Source organism: Canis aureus, chromosome 32, assembly GCF_053574225.1.
Source record: "Canis aureus isolate CA01 chromosome 32, VMU_Caureus_v.1.0, whole genome shotgun sequence".
Lineage (NCBI taxonomy): Eukaryota > Metazoa > Chordata > Mammalia > Carnivora > Canidae > Canis > Canis aureus.
Window position 1 is genome coordinate 37,780,030 of NC_135642.1, and position 6,000 is coordinate 37,786,029.

The following is a 6,000-nucleotide window of genomic DNA, read 5'->3' on the forward strand; positions in this document are numbered from 1 at the left end:
AGCTCTCACTCCCAGCACCCTCACCCCATTTCCCCCGCCCCAGCTTTCCTGCCAGTCTGCATTGGGGGCCTCAGGCTTTCTCAATCACAGGACTTACCGCACTGCAAGCCCATGTCGGGGTCTGCACCTGTGCATCCTTTCCCCTTGCCCCGCCCCCCCCCAACAATTCATATGTTGAAGGCCTAACCATGAGGCTCTATTAGGAATAAGGAGGCAAATAAGGTAAAATGAGGCCATAGGCTGGGGTCCTGATCCAATAAGGCTGGTGTCCTTATAAGGTGAGACACCACAGAGCTTTCTCTCTCTAACCTGCACCAAGCAAAGGCCATACGAGAACAGAGTGAGAAGGTGGCCATTTTGTGCCCCAATAAATACATCAATATTGGAAATTAGCCACTTGTGCGTAGCAAAATAAATAGTGCCCAATAAAAATGCACGATTCATTCTGGCCTATGCAATTAATTAATCATTCCTTCACATTATTCAGCTTGTCAACATTTATTGAGCTCCCCCCTATGCACCAGACAGGTAACGCTCAATACAAGTTAGCTTCCTTCACGCTAAAATGGACGTGGTGTCCACCCAACTTTGCTGGAACCCTAAAGGAAGCCAATTATCCTGCCCTTTCCCTCGGTGTCTGATTGAACTCGGTGCGCCCGTCATAGCCAGAGGAATATCACTAACAGGCGATGCCAGCAGGATTAGATCTGCGAAGTGTTTAAAGTTTAGCAAGAAAGCTTTCTGCAAATGTCAACACTACCGCTTGTTCCCTGCAAACCAGCATTCTAATCAGCAGGGCTGCCGTTTCCAGCTCATTGAGCAATGACATAAAAAAGTCCTGACACGATCAGTTCTCTAGAAGAAAACACCAGAAGGCGGAGGGAGGGAGTAACAATCAGAACAGCCTACTACGTGCTCGGGGCAGTACTTTCTGCTTTAGTGATGGGCACCCCCAATTCTTCCAACAGCACAGGTGGATGGAGAAACAGAGGCTCTCAGAGGTCACCCAGCTCCAACCACGACCACTTGGGGGGCTGCCCTTCAATTTTATGTCAAAGTGGGAGTGACTGCGGAGGCGACTCATAGGAAAAGAATAGCTAGGCTCCTCTCGCCTGGACGTCCCGGAACCCCAATCTTGTCTTCTCCCTCTTCAATTCCCCTCACAGGCCAGGTGTAGGGATGTAATGATTTTGGAAATTTTGAGCTGAAAAAGGAAATCATTTTTTTTTTCTTTGCTTTTCTGTTCTGTTCTTTTATTTTTTTTTTTAAGAGAGAGATGTTAGGATGTTTGCCTAGTGGGTTCCTGGCATAGCACCTGATAGACTTGATGGGATTTCAAAATGAAGTTACTAATGGAAATGATACACTGGGGACTTTCCAAAGAAATTGCTAATGAAGAGCAGCCTGTGCTCAGTGACTGGGAGCGTTCTCCAGGTAGTCACAGCTGTGCGCAGAAGGTCTTGGGGCCTGGCGGGGCTGAAATGTTATAGTAGGGGTCACCGCTCAGATTTGGCTCTGTACAGGAAGCAGAGCCAAAAAAAAACAAAACTTTTTTTTTTTTATAAAAGTATAAAAGCAGATGCAAAAACACGGTAGTCCAGTTGGCCACCAGTCTGTCCTTGGGTGTAGATCTGAAGACATTTAGTCTTGGACAGGCGGGCAGCTGGGTGGAAAGGCCTAATGCGGGCCTCCTGGCCAGCATGGGCAGCGGACAGCCCAAAGGCAGCAAGTTCCTGATTTCTGATCTCCAGCCATCCCTGAAGCCAAGGGCTTGCGGCAGCCCACTAGCATTACCAGGTGAGCTTGTATATAAATACAAAACTCGGGACTCACCTGGATGGATTAAATCACAATATTTAGCAGAGGAACCTGGGTGTCATATACTTGAGAGCTCTGCACGTGATTCTATCATGTGGCCAAAGTTCAAAACCTCTGATCCAGCCTAGGCCTCCAGTGATCACAAGAAGCAACTGGAGCATTCCTTCAAATGATTTCGCCAGGTCTCTCCCCTGGAGGTCTCAGATCAGTGGGCCTGGCAATGGGCCCATGAATCTGTTTTTAATGAGCTTCCTGGTGCTTGTTATGATCAGATAAGCCTGGGGACCCCCCCCAAATATAGCAAAACGCTATATTTTCCTATTATTATCATCATCATAACCACCACTTCTGACATGTTATATATTTGTATTTGTGCGTATGTTACTGTCTCACAGTCATCACTAGATTGTGAGCTGGGGGCCGGCAGGGGGTGGGGGGAGACGTGGTCTTACTTGCTGTGGTGTCATCAGTTTGGAACAAAATGCAGGCAAAGAAAAAGAAAAAAGAAAAGAAAAGAAAAAAAAAACGCAGGCAAATCATCATGGGGCCTCCGTGGATGTTTGTTGAATGAATGAATATGTTCTTCTGCACTTTGTCACTTTTACTGTGTAAACCAAGTCAAGGATTGGATGGAAACACTGAAAGAAAATAGAAAATATATATTTTTCCCTTTGATTTCACTTTCCTGTATAGACCTGAAGTCCTGCCGTTAGAAACACAAAGATGTATTTTACATGGAACTTGATTTTCTTCATTCCTTCAAGTTTGGGTATTTGGAGACCCAAAGAGCCCAATAAAACCAGAAATCTTTAGGAGGAAAAAAACAAAACAAAACTTTTTGAAGTTTTCAAGAGGAAATCCCCTATCCCTAACCCATTTTTTTTTTTTTATCTGAAATTTCTAGCTCATTGTAGAATTTATTTACTGTGTCCCTGCTGTTTCCCAGTAAGTGCCACTGGGGATTCAATGAAAAATCACACACAGGACAGCCCCCAAAGATATCCCAGTTAGTGAGAAGCTAGCCGTGGAACTAGACAATTATAGTACAGAGTGATAACACGTGTCATCAAATCTAAGATGCCTTCTGTTGTAAGATGTGCTGTTAATTCACGGTCCTCCAGGAAAAATGCTGTGGATGAAACTGAGACATGCTGTGGATGGTGAGCCCTATTCTAATTTCAGATGTGCACATGTAGAGGGGAAATGTACCTTTTCGAAGTGGTAAAATGTGTAAGTGTTGAGGGGTCCATTCAGACCCAAAGGGCGTTGGACAGAATCAGGGATTGGAGTGGAGAGAAAGAAGAATGAGGGTGCGGGAAGGAGAGAGAGTATGAGGCAGAGAGGCAGGGGGAGCAGCCCCTGTGCGGAGGGCTGGCCTGTGGCTGGGCTTTGGGTGCCCCCCTCCCACCCCGAGCTGCGGGCAGTGAGGTGTGGCTGGGGAGGGCAGCACGGATCAGGTCACAACTGCCGCATAGGTGGGTGACCTTAGCCTCGGGTTACACATGGAGCACCCCCTGTCGACCTCAGAACTGCCCTGTTGGGGAACACATTCTATGGTCGCCCCTACCACCAAGCCATCTGGAGGTGTGCACTTGCTATTTATGCTCTCGGCAAGGAGAGCCATGCAGGGGTTGGTTGGTTGGTTTTTTAAAGATTTATTTATTTAGTCATGAGAGACACACAGAGAGAGGCAGAGAGAGACCCAGGCAGAGGGAGAAGCAGGCTCCATGCAGGGAGCCCGACGTGGGATTCGATCCCGGGTCTCCAGGATCGCGCCCTGGGCCAAAGGTAGGCGCTCAACCGCTGAGCCACCTGGGTGCCCCTGTTCTCTTAATTTTCTGGGTAGATTGTTCATCTGCTCCCTGGCAATGTTTCTTGGTGCGTCTTCTTGCCTGCTTTGTGTTTTTCCCCCACCACCCCCACCTCCACCAACCGCTTTTTTTTTTTAAAAAAAAGATTTTATTTATTTATTCATGACAGAGAGAGAGAGAGAGAAAGAGGCAGAGACACAGGCAGAGGGAGAAGCAGGCCCCATGCAGGGAGCCCAACATGGGACTCGATCCAAGGTCTCCAGGATCACACCCCGGGTTGAAGGTGGTGTTAAATCGCTGGGCCACTGGGGCTGCCCCCACCCCCCCACTCCGACCCTTTTTTTTTCTTGTCATTGCTTTGTATAGATTACTCATCCTTGGAGCAGGTGGGTTATTTTGCTCTTGCATGACAGCAGCCACGGGGGGCTTCCAGGAGGGCTACATTTTCCTTATGACCCAGGGTCAATATAAGAGCACTTAGCCTTGGATTCTCTTTACCAACGATGAGGCTCTTCCCGGTTCAAAGTCTCTCCTGCTCCTCAGTGTTGCCACGGAGACGGACTGTGTCCTGGTCCCGCAGAACCCCTGCCACCAGCGTGAGCACCTGCTTCCTGCTGTTGCACATGAGGCCTCTCCCTTGCTCCTCCACTTGTGCCCCTTACCGTCCCTAAGACTCGATGGCCCGGTGCCCCCCCCATGCCACTTCCTCCTGCGAGCCCCTCTGCTGAAGATCCACTGTTTGGGGTCAACCCTGCCACCCATTTTGTGTTTTAGGTTTTACTTTTTTAGGTTTTACTGAAAATGGAGCTTGCGCTTGGTGTGAGATGGTTTCCGGTAAAAGAAAGGGGCCTTGCCACCTTTTCACCATCTTGCAAACAGAAGTTCTCAGCTGGCAAGGGTCTCGTTGGCTATGGCATGCGGACAAGATGAAGTTTTGGAACGTAGGTGAGGTCCGGAGCCCACAACCAAGAAAGAATTCTTGAGACGTCTTTGGTGTGAAATGGTGGTTTTATTAAATAAAGCACTGGGACAGGCCCCGGGGGCAGGAAGAGCTGCTGTCCCAGGCTTGTGAGGGTGGCTGATTATATACCTGGGAGTTGGGGGAGGTAAGGAAAAGGGAGATTTCAAAAGGATTTTCATATGCTAAGGAGGATCGAGAGATACTGGAGGCCTTGCCATTGTCAAGTCAAAGATTGCTTTTCCCTCTAGCAAGGCAGTAACAATAAGAAGATGAGAAACTTCCTGAGGAATGTCACACCTGTCTCATCAACTTGGGGGTAGTTTGTGGGGTATCAGCTGTGCTTTGTCCTCAGCTAGCCCTGCTCCCCACCAGACAGACTGGAGGCAGAAAGATCTGAGGTTGGTGGACCGGTGAGGAGACTGGTTGGTCCCACCTTGGGGAGCTGGAGACGGGGAAGAAGAGAAGTGTATCCTGGACGGCCTTGGGAGGTAGTGTGGAGGACTCTGGCTGCTTGGATATGTGAGTGGGGCTGAGGGACTATTTCAGGGCCGGCTGCCCGAGCGTGTGATGTAACACAGCTTCCCTCTAGTTCCAGACCGCATCTGCTCAGGCTGGGCGCTCTGGGAAGGCCATCGAAGAGTCCTCATGGGGCAGTGAGCATCCCACCGCTTCCCTGGAAGGTTCCCCCACAGATGTCTGGATGAAACTCAGGACTGCTGGGAATGTCTGAGAAGACCCTAAGGTAGTCAGAAGCAGAGTTCCTTGTTATCCCCCAATTCCTGTCCTATCAACCAAGTCTCCTGATGATGACACCTGAAAACAGTTGGCAAAACAAAACAAAACCACCTGGGTACCAAGATGCTCTGTAAAACTGTTGCCATCTCAGCATTTCTTGCTTTCTGGAGGCAGATGTGCCACCTATTGGAGGTCACATAGTCCACCCCCTGCCTTAGAAAGGTGTTCTAGAGCATCTAATGTGCACAAACCGAACAGAGAGCTTTGTCTTTCCCGAGGGCTCCCCAGAGCAAAAATAAAATCTGATTTTTTTTTCCCTTTAATCAGAATGTGATTAAGTCTTGGGCATTTCCTTCTTTTTTTTTTTTTTTTTTTCCCTTAATGGTCAGTCAGGGTTGAGAACTGAGGGCTTACCTAGTCCCAGAGATGGTCGGAGCTCAAAATTAGGAATTTGCTGGCTGCAGTTCTGTTCATTCCCATCCGGGAATACAGCTGTCTGCCTGTGTCCAAGATGAAATGTCATTGGATCTACTCCCTGGGGACAGATTGATGGCTCTTGACACAAACATCCAGGTAGGGAGCCTTTAGTATATGGGCTGGGTTGTCTCGGGTTGTTAAAAATACATACTTTCACCTTGGCTCCTCCTAGGATATGTTTCTTGACCCAGCTCACAC

At 48.5% G+C, this 6,000-nt stretch overlaps 1 long non-coding RNA gene across 2 annotated transcripts; it reads left to right on the top strand.

Moving 5' to 3' along the window:
- The first annotated feature begins 3,212 nt into the window (after positions 1 to 3,212).
- Positions 3,213 to 5,648, top strand: LOC144303459 (uncharacterized). 2 transcript variants are annotated; one of them, XR_013370508.1, is made up of 4 exons: positions 3,213 to 3,606; positions 4,419 to 4,574; positions 4,963 to 5,078; positions 5,180 to 5,648. It is a non-coding gene; the product is annotated as an uncharacterized LOC144303459 (long non-coding RNA). The 2 variants fall into 2 exon arrangements; XR_013370507.1 differs by lacking the exon at positions 4,963 to 5,078 and having other exon boundaries at positions 3,220 to 3,606.
- Positions 5,649 to 6,000: the final 352 nt, after the last annotated feature.